This window comes from Panthera pardus, unplaced genomic scaffold (genome assembly GCF_024362965.1).
Source record: "Panthera pardus isolate Hobbes unplaced genomic scaffold, ASM2436296v1 HiC_scaffold_12, whole genome shotgun sequence".
In the NCBI taxonomy this organism is placed as follows: domain Eukaryota; kingdom Metazoa; phylum Chordata; class Mammalia; order Carnivora; family Felidae; genus Panthera; species Panthera pardus.
This window is the reverse complement of record NW_026526677.1, coordinates 16802002-16815763: the sequence shown is the minus strand read 5'-3', so window position 1 is coordinate 16815763 and position 13762 is coordinate 16802002. Positions and strand designations below refer to the sequence as shown.

The following is a 13762-nucleotide window of genomic DNA, read 5'->3' as shown; positions in this document are numbered from 1 at the left end:
GTAATTCGAAGGAAAGAGATGAAATAGGGCGTCCATACCGTAGCGAAAGTGCGGATGAGGTTAGGCAGCTGTATTTCACCCATAGCCCTCTTGCTCCCCCCGCCTTCATCCGAGCGGATGAAAACAAACACTAACGATGGCGGCGCCGGGAGGGGACCGGCTGCTGGGCTTAAGGCAGGAGTGATCGCTTGAGCTGTGAGGGCACTCTTGAAGAACGCCGGTCAATGTGAGTGCGACAACTCGCGCAATTCTGGGAGTGAAACACCCGGGGTCCACGAGCCACGAGCCTCCTGAGGCGTGTGGTATCTCTCTGCGACCCCTGCTGTCACTGCAGCTCCGGAGCGCCGAGCCCTCAGCCAGGAGGCGCAACTGGCCGGCTCCAGGCCCCGGCCTCCGTAATGAGAGCCTCGAGCCATTCTCTGTGTCGCAGCTTTGCAGGTACTAACTTTAGTGGGAATACCCCCAGATCACTCAGCGCCCCCGGGTGGGAGGCTATGGATCTGCGGCCTTTCCGGTACCTCCTTGTGAAGAAGCAGCTGGGTAGCCGCAGTACAGTCACCAGAGCTTTATTTGGGAAGTAGAGTTGGTGTAGGCCCTGTTGGCTCTTGATGGCTCCTAGTTTTAACAGAAATCCCCAAAGCTTTTGCCTCTACTTTCTCCGCTCTTTGGGTTGTGTTGTAAGGCTTTTTGAGGTAATTGTGGAACCGTAACTCCGGGGTTGGTACCAGTTCGAAGGAGGCAGGTTTCCATTCTATCAAGATTTGTTGAAAGAAAAAAGAAAAAAAAAAAAGGATTTGCTGAGTGCCAAATATGCACTCCGCGTGTAGGTGAGGGTGACTGTTGACTAGTGAAAAAAGGGACCTAAAGTTCACGACTATCTTCTTACTGTCGTTGGAACGACCTGTGGAAACCTGCGATCCATTCTCATTTAATAAATCTCTGGGTAAGTGGCTAAGCACCTTTTTTGGGTTCATCACTAACTTGTCTACGTTTTCACTTTCCAAGTCAGTTAGTTTCCAGTTTGCCTTGTCAATTGAGCGTAGTATTTCACTTTTAGTATCTTCCCCTTAGAGAGAGAAAGCTGGATCATTATACCTAGTTTAAAACTAATCTCTTAAGATAGAATTTATTGAACAGTTTCAGTGGGAAATGTGCAATAATAGGAAAGAACAGACCCTTCCTTTACACTAAATTAATCTGGATTTTTGTGTGTTTCATGAATGTTAGTCCTTTTTATGTGTGGATATTGCAGCTTCAACTAAATTACAATTTTTTTTTTGTTTTCAACTCCATTTTTCAGCTGAGCAGATGCCTTATGAATGGTTGTGTAATGGAATCCTGAATTAATATTTTTAATTTTCTTTTTTTTAAGTTTTTTTTTTTTAGAGAGAGCACAAGCGGGGAAGAGGGAGAGAGAGAGAGAGAGAGAAAGAGAGAATCTTAAGTAGGCTCCATGCTGAGCGTAGAGCCAGAGTCAGGACTTCATCCCAGGACCCTGGGATGATGACCTGAGCCGAAATTGAGTCTAATGCTCAACTGACTGAGCCCCCCAGGGACCCCCTGAGTTAATATTTTTAGGGGTACCTGGGTGGCTCAGTCGGTTGAGCATCTGACTTTGGCTCAGGTCATGGTCTCACAGTTTGTGGGTTCAAGCCCCGCATTGGGCTCTGTGCTGACAGCTCAGAGCCTGGAGCCTGCTTCAGATTCTGTGTCTCCGTTTCTCTCTGCCCACCCCTGCTCATGCTCTGCCTGTCTCGCTCTCTCAAAAATAAATAAATATTAAATTTTTTTTTAATGCATAGTGGATGATGAGTAAGTGTTGAAGCAAGTGTCAAACATACTGGTCTGTATAATAAGATGAATGTAGTTAATTCATGCACTCTTTTCCAATTGTATCCCTTTGGATAGAAAGTTAAGGGTATGGCAACTTTTGAGATTCACATTACCTAAAAATTGGCAAACCACTGGGTTTTAAACTATTGTACTTAAATTTAAGAATTCTTTTTGCGTATTTGTATTTTTTTTCTCAAGAGTGGTTATTAAAATTGAAGCAAAAACTGCAGATCTTCAGCTAGTCAACAGTCTATTATAGTGTTTTACTTAAGGACTAAGAATCAGCTGGACACAGTGGAGCTATGCATTATATGCATAATGGAATTATACTCTATGGAGGTGGAGGCAAGAAATGTTTTGTTCTGTTTTTTCCATTGTCTCTCCTGCTGCCATCCACTCTGCATTAGCTTAGTAGCTTATGACCTCCATGACTCAGAGTAGGGTGCCAAGAGCCTAAATGCAAAAAGAAGACATTGACTTTTGAGCTTTCAGAGTCCCAAGTCCTACTGTATGAGTAAAGATAATTTTGACTACTCAAAAAAAGTACCCACTGTAGAATTTATTGCACCCACTTGATAAAGTACATCCCCAATACTCTGCATTTATATTTTGCTCAAGTGGGAGTGAAAGGTATTTGTTTTGGAATATTTGTCTGGAGAGAAGTTATTTAACCTTGGCAATACCTGAAAACCCCTGAAACTTCACTTTTAAATATTTCTTTTCTTTTTCTTTTAAAACTTTTTAAATGTTTTTTGAGAGAGAGAGATACAGAGCACAAGCAGGGGAGGGGCAGAGAGAGAGGGAGACACAGAATCTGAAGCAGACTCCAGGTTCTGAGCCATCAGCACAGAGCCGGACGCGGGGCTCAAACCCATGAACCATGAGATCATGACCTGAGCCGAAGTCGGACACTTAACCAACTGAGCCACCCAGGCGCCCCAAATATTTCTTTTCTTTTTAAAACTTTATTATAGAAGAGATGAATAATTGCATTCATAACACTGGTTGGAGAGCTGCTTAGATTAGAGGATGAAGAGTACACCTAAAAAATTCCTCATTGTTATGACCTTTTATTATTTAACGTAGTTTTTTGGTTTTATTTTTTAATGCAGTAAATGTGTAGAGACTCACTAAGAAATGCAGCCTGTTCAGCTAATGAATGAGCTCATATTCCTTAAGACTTTTTTGGCTTGTATGCTGACTTGAGAGTCTTCAAATATGTATACATTACTAAAAATTCTTTTTTTTTTTTTCTTCTAAAAATTCTTGAACAAAGGTTATCTGGGTTTTATGTGTGGATTACTTGGAAGTAATTCAACACCAATTTGGGGTGTTGAACTGAGCAAGGCCCCATTTTTTCAAGCATGAGTTCAATAGAGGAAAGGGTGTATGAGTTGCTCATCTTTGCTTCCTCTTAGTCAAATTGTGGACACCAGTAAAAACTGCAGGTTGTCCCTGATAGGATAAGGGCAGTGCAGCCAGGAAGAATGCAAAGGAGGCTATCTAGTCCTCTCTGCGCAAGGAGCATCAACAAACTTTTCTTTGAGTTTGGGTTTTAAATTTAAAAGGATTTTAAATCCTTACAGAAATGTAAAATTGGTTTTAAATCTTTAAAATAGATTTTAAATCGTTAAACAGGTTTAAAATTAATTTTAAATAATCAGTTGTTTTTAACTGTAGAGTAAACTGTGGGCCAGTTTATTTAAAAAAATCTTCTAAATGCCAGTGTAGGTGTTACAGGAAATTTGTTTGGCCCTAGTGGTGTCACCTATATGTCCTTGGTTACAAGAGAAGGGGACCAATACTTAGAAAAATAGTTCCGTTAACAACTCACAGTTGACTATCAGTCAGTAGTAGCTTCTTAGTAAAATAAAGGTAAATAAAGAATTTATAGAAGTGTTAACTTAATATTGTTACTTTGGAAAATGGCTGTTTTCACTTTTGACTTTCGATTCATACAAATGTGAAAAATACAGAGTTAAAAATCATTTTATATTCTCTCTAATATTGAGGTTTGTTTGTTCCCTGCCCCCTCCAATTTCTTCTGTATTGCCCACAACTATTAGGTCATTAGGAAAGAGATTATACGGAGAAATACTTATTGAGATTTAGTTGTCCTGTTTTAAATTTTTTTTTCTTTTTTTTTCAACGTTTTTATTTATTTTTGGGACAGAGAGAGACAGAGCATGAACGGGGGAGGGGCAGAGAGAGAGGGAGACACAGAATCAGAAACAGGCTCCGAGCCATCAGCCCAGAGCCTGACGCGGGGCTCGAACTCACGGACCGCGAGATCATGACCTGGCTGAAGTCGGACGCTTAACCGACTGCGCCACCCAGGCGCCCCTAGTTGTCCTATTTTAAATATAAGTTTAAGGGTGTTTTTACTCCTGAATCTATTTCTGTTGGAATTTGCAAGAAACCAGATATTTGGCCTTATTTATTCTGTGGTATAAATAATTAACAAGCATGGCTTTTATCATTATTCCCACCTTCCTTTTCTTTTGGTTTATTTTACTTTTGGTTTCTTAAATTGAATACTTAAATTTAATCTTTTTAATTATACAATTACTTAATGCTCTACATTTTCTTCTGAATTCTCCTTTTGCTGTATCTCTTTTTTGTCATCAGATATTTTCCATTTTGTTAATTTCTAGGTAATTGTAACTTTGGTTTTTATTTAAGTGTTTATTTATACATGATTTAATTTATACATGATTAACTTCTTATTGTATATTTCTTTTTTTTTTTAATGTTTATTCATTTTTGAGAGAGAAAGCACAAGCAGGGGAGGGGTAGAGAGAGAGGGAAACATAGAATCTGAAGCAGGCTCCAGGCTCTGAGCTGTCAGCACAGAGCCGGATCAGGGCTTGAACCCACGAACTGAGAGATCATAACCTGAGCTGAACTCAAACTGAGCCATCCAGGCGCCCCATGTATATTTCTAGTTTTATTGGATTATGGGCAAAAAAATCTTGGAAAATTTATTTTATCAGTCAAAAGCATGATTAATTTATCATGTTCCTTGAACCTGAGAGAATGTGAATGGTTAAGTTAGATAACAAGAGCTTTATTGAGGGTCTCATATGTAGCAAGTACTCTTTACAGGAGCTATCTCATTTAATCCTCAACCCTGTGAGGTAGGTATCACTTATTGACATTTTATAAGAAAGAAATATAAGGTACAGAAGGATTGAGTGACTTGCCCTGTATACCAGTACATACATATAGACTTGGTTTTATTATTCGGTTCTTCTACATTTTTGTTTATATCTACTTGAGCTGTCAAAAAGTTATGTTGAATATTCAGGTACAGTTTTGGTTTTATCAAGCTCTCCTACTATCTCTAAGAACTTTTGCTTTATGTATTTTATTACTATATTGCTTATGTATAAAGGTTTATGGCTGTTATATTTTCAGAGAGTATTTTGTCATTACTCAATATCCCTTTTAATTTTATTTCATCACTTTTGGCCCAGAATCCTGTTATAAATATTATTACTTCTCCTTTCTTTTACTTTTCTTTCTTTCGTCTTCCTCTTTTTTTTTTTCTTTTTGTTTAAGCAGAGTATATTTCTGTTTTTTATTTCCAAACTTTCTTTGTAACTCTTTTAGGTAGGAAGACTGTTTCAGTTGTTTAAACCTTTCTGTTCTGTTCATCATTTGTCTGCAAAGAACTTTCTAAATGGAAAAGAGGATCTCTACAATTTAATAATAATTCTAATGCCTGGAAAGTGGGAAGATTACTGTTTTGTTCTGTTTGTACTTGTACTTATCTATTCTTTATTGTTCTTGATTTGCCATCTTGAGTTTTTAAGTCTGAATCCAAAATATTAAAAAACTCCATGTTAAAAACTGGGAAACAGGGGTGACTGGGTGGCTCAGTCAGTTAAGCATCAGGTCATGATCTCACTGTTCATGAGTTCGAGCTTTTGGTAAGTCCAGCTTCTCTCTCTCCCTTTCTGCCCCTAATGGGATTCTTTCTGTCTCCCTCTCTCTCTCTGCCCCTTGCTCACTTGTGTCCCCCCTCTCAAAAACAAGAACAACTGGAAAACAGATTATTTTTTTAGTTAACTTTTCCCAATTTTAAGGACGAAAGATATCATCTGGAGTCATATTTATATAATCTCTTGCCAAATTATTCAGTTATTTCTTTGAAATTATTTGCCCTTTTTTTTCTTTTATTGCCTGTATCACCTTAAATCCGATGTTATCACCAACCCCTGTCTGGATTGCTGAAGTAGCTTCCTAGCTGGTCTCATTGCTTTTTGTCCCTTTACTTTATCCCCCACGACTCTGTATTTAGATTAATGTCCCTAAATCTTTATCCAAAGAAAAATCTGCACTGACTTCCTACTAATCTTTTAGAGTCTCTTTTTGCTCACTTTCATCATTCCCCAATAATCTGGCCAGACCATACCTACCCACTTTATTTTTCCTTACCCCTTTACATGAAAATTCTCAGGGATGCATTTCCTAATTTTGCTTCTTCTCCTTATTCTTTCCCCTTTCCCTCTGGGCCTCCAATTACACATACGTTAGACTTTTCCCTGTGTTCTCAATGTCTCAGATAACCTCACGTCGCATTATGTACCTATTGTCATGGTATGATTAAAAAACACCTTAAATAGTGCCCTTTCACTTTCAAAAATACCCCAAAAGTATATGGTCATTCTGGGCCTCTCATATACTTTTCTTTATTTTCCATCCTTTTGCCTCTCTGTAGTTCATTCCTGATATTTTCTTTTGGCTTATATTCATGTTCACTATTTCTGTCTTCTTCTGGTCTCATCTGTTAGACCCAACCATTGAGTTCTTTTGCTTTTTTTTTTTTTTCAATATTTTATTTTATTTTGTATTAAAAAATTTTTTTTTTAATTTTAGAGACAGAGTGTAAGCAGGGGAGAGGGGCAGAGAGAGAGGGAGAGAGAGAGAGGATCTTAAGCAAACTCCACACTCAGTGTGGAGGCCTATGCAGGGCTTGATCCCACAACACTAGGATCATGACCTGAGCCAAAATCAAGTCAGGAGGCTCATCTGACTTAGCCACCCAAGTGCCCCTCAAAGATTTTATTTAATTATTTAATTAATTTATTTATTTTAATGTTTTATTTATTTTTGAGAAAGAGACAGAGACACAGAGTATGAGTGGGGGGGGGGTGGGTACAGAGAGGGAGACATAGAATCTGAAGCAGGCTCCAGGCTCTGAGCTGTCAGCACAGAGCCGGACGCAGGGCTCAAACTCACCAACCATGAGATCATGACCTGAGCCGAAGTCAGATGCTTAACCGACTGAGTCACCCCACCAGATTTTATTTTTAAGTAATTTCTACATCCAACATGGGGCTCAAACTTACAACCTCGAGATCAAAGGTTGTATGCTCTACCAATTGAGCTAGCCAGGTGCCCAAAGACTCAACCACTGAGTCCTTTTTTTAAAAAAAAGAATTTATTGTCAAGTTAGCTAACATACAGTGCATAGTTTACTCTGGGCTTCAGGAGTAGATTCCCGTGATTCATCGCTTACATGCAACACCCAGTACTCATCCCAAAAAGTGCCCTCCTCAATGCCCATCACCCATTTTCCCTGTTCCCCGCCCCATCTCCCCACTCCCATTAACGCTCAGTTCTCTGTATTTAAGAGTCTCTTAACGTCTCTTAAGAGTCTGTTGGTTCTCTGTATTTAAGAGTCTCTTAAGATCTCTCTCTCTCTCTGCCCCTTTCCTGCTCACATTGTGTCTCTGTCTCTCAAAAATAAATAAACATTGAAAAAGTAAGAAAAAAAAAGCATCTCTTCATGGTTTGCTTCTTTCTCTGTAAGTTATTTCTTCCTTCCTTTCCCCCATGGTCTTCTGTTAAATTTCTCAAATTCCACATAGGAGTGAAAACATATGGTATGTCTTTCTCTGACTGACTTATTTCACTTAGCATAATACTCTCCAGTTCCATCCATGTTGTTGCAAATGGCAAGATTTCATTCTTTTTCATCAGTGAGTAGTATTCCAGTGTGTGTGTGTGTGTGTGTGTGTGTGTGTGTGTGTGTGTACGTGTGTACACACCACATCTTCATTCATCCTTGATGGACATTTGGGCTCTTTCTATAATTTGGCTATTGTCATAGCACTGCTATAAACATAAGGGTACAGGTGCCCCTGCAAATCAGCACTCCTGTATCCTGTGGATAAATTCCTAGTAACCACTGAGTCCTTAATTTAGTGGGGGCTTTTTCTTTTGTTTTTTAGTTCTAGAATTTCTACTTGGCTCTTTTTTGCAGTATTTCTTTGTCAAAATCCTCAACTTTGTGCTTTATTTAATTGAACATATTAAGCATGGTAATATTTAAGTCTCTGTCTTGATAACTTTGTTAATGTATTTCTAATGTATTTCTAGTGTATTTCTAATGTTGTATCTGTTAGATTTTGGTCATGTGGGTTTATCTCCATGAATGCCCAGTTTATTTTAATATGTGCCAGATACTATATATGAAAAATTGTAGAGGCAATTTGTGGGCTAGGGTGACATTATTTTCTTCCAGGGAGAAATTAAATGCGGTTCTGGCAAAGGCTAAGGGCAGACCTTATCCCACATTATTGGAGATAGTGATGTTTAAATTTTTTCACAATAGAAACTTAAAAAATTAGCTTTAAGTCACACAATTTTACATTTAATTGTTTTCTGAGAGAAAAAAAATATCCACTGTTTTTGTAAATTAAAAAAAAAAATTAAAACATAGCCAAGCTATGGAGAGAACTCAAATGTCCATTGACTGATGAATGGATAAAGATATGATACACACACACACACACACACACACACACACACACACACACACACACTGGAATATTACTCAGTCATCAGAAGGAATGAAATCTTGCCATTTGCAACAGTGTGGATGGAGCTACAGTGTATTATGCTAAGTGAAATAAGTCAGTCAAAGAAGGACAAATACCATATGATTTCACTCATGTGGAATTTAACAAAAAGAGATGAACAAAAAGGAGGGGGGAAAGTGAGGGAAGTAAACCATGAGAGACTTTTTTCTTTAAGATTTTTTTAATGTTTTTTTTAATTTATTTTGAGAGAAAGAGCAAGGGAGCATGTGAGTGTGGGAGGGGAAGACAGAGAGAGGGAGGGAGAGAATCCCAAGCAGGCTCCATGCTGTCAGCGCAGAGCCCGATGTGGGGCTCGATCCCACGAACTGTGAGACCATGACCTCAGCCGAAATCAAGAGTTGGATGCTTAACCAACTGAGCCACCCAAGTGCCCCACCATGAGAGACTCTTAAAGATAGAGAACAAACTAAGGGGTTAATGGAGAGAGGTGGGTGGGAGATGGGCTAGAAGGATGATGAGCATTAAGGAGGGCATTTGTTAGGATGAACACTGGGTATGTATGTAAGTGAGAAATCACTGAATCTACTCCTGAAATTAATATTGCACTGTATGTTAAGTAACTAGAATTTAAGTAAAAATTTGAAAAAAATAAAGCTCTAGGTCCAAGAAAAAAGAAATTAATACAGCAATAATAAATTTATCTGGGATATATATTATGGGTAAAAATGGAAAGGAGGAACAGAGATGGACTGTGAAGAACAAGGAATACTTGGAGAAAAAGGAAAAGAAGACCTATACGTAATACGTGTTATCTCTGTCCCTTTTGTGCTTGTTTTGTGTGCTGATCTTAAAATTAAACCTATTAAGGGTACCTGAGTGGCTCAGTTGGTTAAGTGTCTGACTTTGGCTCAGATCGTGATCTCACAGTTCGAGCTCTGTGTTGGGCTCTTTGCTGTCAGCACGGAGCCCGCTTCTGATCCTCTCCCCCCACCCCCATCTGTCCCTCCCTTGCTGTCTCTCTCAAAAATAAAGTTAAATTAAAAAAAAATTCAACCTGTTACCTAATGTGAAATGGTATGGCTGCTTTGGAAGACAGTTTGGCCGTTTCTCAAAAAGTTAAATGTTGAATTACCATATGACCCAGTAATTCCCTTTGTAGGTATATATAGAGAATTGAGAACATATGTTAACACAAAAACTTGTACATGAATGTTCTTAGCAGTATTATTTATAATAGCTAAAAAGTAGAGACAGCTCAAATGTTCATCAACTGATGAATCAGTAAACCAAATGTGGTGTAGCCATGGAATATTATTCAGTCATTAAAAGGAATGAAATACTGAGACCTACAACATAGATTGAACCTTGAAAACATTATGCTAAGGTGAAAGAAACAAGTCACAAAAAGGCCACATATTGTATAATTTCCTTGATATGAAATGTCCAGGATAAGCACGTCCGTAACTACAAAGCACATTAGCGCTCCCTGTCAGCGACTGGGAAGAGGAGGGAGAAGTAGAGAGTGAGTGATAACAGCTACAGGATTTCGTTTTAGTGTCATGAAAATGTGATGGTTGTGCGTCCTTGTGAATATACTAAAAAGCACTGATTTGTACACTTTAAAATGGTGAATTTTATGGTACATGCAGTACATCTCAATTTTTAAGAAAAACCTTATGAAATAATTTTTTTAACCCACCCAGTTGCCTTTCTCAACATCCTAAATCACCCCTGATTCTCCAGTTCAAAAGCTCCAGGTCTGTGTCCCCGTCCTTCAAAGCTACTCTCCATTCCCAATACTGTACACTCTGTAGTTTTCCAAAACTACCTTTCCTTGCACCTTATACCCAGATCTTTACAACTGTGGTTCTTTCATACCCACACAGACTCCTGATGATTTGGGCCTTAGCGTTCTGTAGCTCCCATAAGCTTTCTCTTTTACGTGTTTACCAAATTCACAAGTAAGTGTATTTTCTTTCAACTTGCACACTCTCCTCTTTCAGATATGTAGTTTCTTATATTGTCTTGTTCTTTTGCATTCTTGGTGTTTTATTTCCATGTGCAGACCGTAAATTTTTATTTTTTTAATAATTTTTAAAAAGGTGTTTTGTTTTGTTTTGTTGTAATCTCTACTCCCAACATGGGGCTTGAACTCACAGCCCCAAGATTAAGAGTCACATACTCTTCCGACTGAGCCAGCTAGGTGCTCCAGTCTTTAAAATTTTAAATTATGAATTCACCTAGCTAAAAGTTGGGAGGGAGCGTTGTGGCCTGGCAGCAGGCTCTTGATAATCCAAGGTTGTGAAAGCTTCTCCCAGGCCTGTTCCTAGGGGTTACAATGGTTCTAAACCAGTTTTTAGATTAATTTCTTGGCTTTTTGTTTCCTTACTATGCATGTATAATGCTGGATCTTACGTCCATGTAATTTACTGGCTTATGCTTTTGAAGTTTTGAGAGTGACTTTCCTACCTCTGAGCCTTGCTATGATAGATGACAAACCTCTTTATTGCTTTTTTAGGGTTCTTCTGGCCTCTGTGATCAACGAGCACTTGGCTGTGCAGTTTTGTGCAGGGTACTGGGTTTCTACCTGCCTGTAACATTGAGGTCCTATCTTCCATGCCCATGCATGTTCTGATACACTCATTAGAAGAACCTGACCTTGCTGCTCATAGGCCTCAGCTCCCTGACATCAGTTTTTCCCCTTACATCTATTGTGTTGACTTACCCTTTTCTGGAACCTGGGATTTCTCAATCTTTCTTATTCAGTTGTATGTCAAAACCTTTATATTGTCATATTTTATCTGCATTTTTATGCGTAGCGGGAGGGAGGACTAACAACATCATTTCAAGCCGCCTTGTTGGATGTTCGCCTGAGAGATTTTAAACTGACATCTATCATGGGACAGTGCATTAAACTCTTTGCCTACTTTACTCCAAGGCAAGGATATTCTGTGACAGAATCTTGGAAGTACAGCTAGAGCAGTCTTTCAGATGTTTGAAAATTTGTGTTTGAAATAGGCCCACAAGGAGATAGACCTAATTTTAGAAAATTTTACACTGGGCAAAAGCTAGGTAAATTCTCTGCCCTGTTATAGACCATTTGATGAGAATGGATTTTATTTGTTAATTAAAAATTTTTTTTGAAAACTATCTGATTAATAAAAAAATTATAAGAATTTTGCAGTGAATTCTCATATACTTTTCACATACATTCACACATTGTTCACTCTTTGGCACATTGCTTTACTTATCATACAGTATATATCTATGTGTCATAAACTGTATGATATAATAGTATATGACACCTTCCTTTTTTTTTTTTTTTGGCTGGACCCTGAGAAAAGTTACTTGTATTTCTGAAGAACAAGAGGATTGACCAAAGTGTAATTGTATCAAAGCCAGGAAATTTAACATTGATGCAATACTGTTACCTAGTATATAGTCAGCATTCACATGTTACCAATTGTTTCAATATTGTTTATTTATTTATTTATTTATTTATTTATTTATTAGATTTTATTTTTAAGGAATCTCTACACTCAAGCTCTACATTTGAACTTAAAATCCTGAGATCAAGAGTCACATGCTCTACCAAGTAAGCCAACCAGGTGCCTTTAATAGAAACTTTTTTAAAAGTCCATAATTGGGGCGCCTGGGTGGCTCAGTTGGTTAAGTGCTGACTTTGCTCAGGTCATGATCTCATGGGTTCATGAGTTCAAGCCCCACATCAGGCTCTGTGCTGACAGCTCAGAGCCTGGGACCTGCTTCGGATTGTGTGTGTGTGTGTCTCTCTCTCTCTAACCCTCCCTGGCTCATGCTGCCTCTCTCTGTCTCTCAAAAATAATAAACATTTAAAAAATTAAAAATAAAAAAATAAAAAAGTCCATAATCAAACATTGCATTTAGTTGTCAAACCTCTTTAATTGCCTTTAGTCTGAAACAGTTCTTGAGCCTTTTTTTTATTTTTGTCTTTCATAAGATTGACATTTTTGAAGCTACAAGCCCATTATTTTATAAAATGCCTAAGCTCATCTGATTGCTTCTTCATGCTTACATTCAGGTTACATAGTTTTAGCAGGAAAGCCACCTAGGTAATATGTCCTTCCTACTACATCACATCAAGAAAAATATAATGTCAACTTTTCAATTGTTGGTATGTTTCTTTGATCACTTTGTTAAGATTCTGACGGCCAGACTTCTCTGTAACTAACAAGTAATCTGTGGGAAGATTGTGTAAATATTCCATTTGCCAGCAAACTTTCACCCAGTGATTTTTATCATCCACTGGTGATATTTTGGGTCACTTATTCTATAATAGATGCAAATGGTGATTTTTGTAATTTTGTTATTTATTATACACTTATTACCTGACAATCTACTGTGAAGAAGTATTTAATCTTCACCCATTTCTTATACATCTGCCTTTGAAACCTTTGTTGAGGAAAATGTGAAAATACTTGCTGTAGAAAAAATGACTGGCAAGAAAAGATTGTCTTTGATCTTTCACTGTTAGCTGGAAAAGTAAATATAAAATTGTGAGTTTTAATTTCAGTGCTCCACAGATCTACATATTCTTGCATGTAAACATGAGTTTAATTTTTTAACATTTTATTATGTTTTTAAGTTTATTTATTTTGAGAGAGGGAGAGCAGGGGAGGAGGAGAGAGAGAATTCCAGGCAGGCTCCACACTGTTAACACAGAGCCCAATGCAGGGCTAGAACTCATGAACCCTGAGAGATCATGACCTGAGCCGAAATCAAGAGTTAGAGGCTTAACTGACTGAGTTACTCAGGCACCCCGAGAGAGAGAATCTTTTTTTTTTTTTTTTTTTTAATATTTATTTATTTAATTATTTGTGAGAGAGATAGCGTGAGTGGTGTTGGGGCACAGAAGGAGGGAGACACAGAATCCAAAGCAGGCTCCAGGCTCTGAGCTGTCAGCACAGAGCCTGACATGGGCGGGGCTTGAACTCATGAACCATGAGATAATGACTGAGCTGGAGTTGGATGGTTCACCAACTGAGCCACCCAGGTGCCCCCTGAGAGAGAGAATCTTAAGCAGGCTCCATGCTCAGCACAAAGCTCAATGTGGGGCTCCA

The 13762-nt window shown here is 38.3% G+C and overlaps 1 protein-coding gene across 9 annotated transcripts in view; it reads left to right on the top strand.

Annotated features, from left to right (window-relative positions):
- The first annotated feature begins 98 nt into the window (after positions 1–98).
- The window catches only part of ATG13 (autophagy related 13), a 53199-nt gene continuing 39535 nt past the window's right edge, over positions 99–13762 (top strand). For 3 of the 9 annotated variants that reach the window (XM_019412327.2, XM_019412325.2, XM_019412322.2), the window contains exon 1: positions 102–438. The gene's annotated coding sequence lies outside the window, so the exon portion shown is untranslated. Of the gene's footprint in view, positions 439–827; positions 944–13762 lie in introns of all 9 variants that reach the window. The other 6 variants (XM_019412323.2, XM_019412326.2, XM_019412328.2 and 3 more) reach the window with 6 other exon arrangements.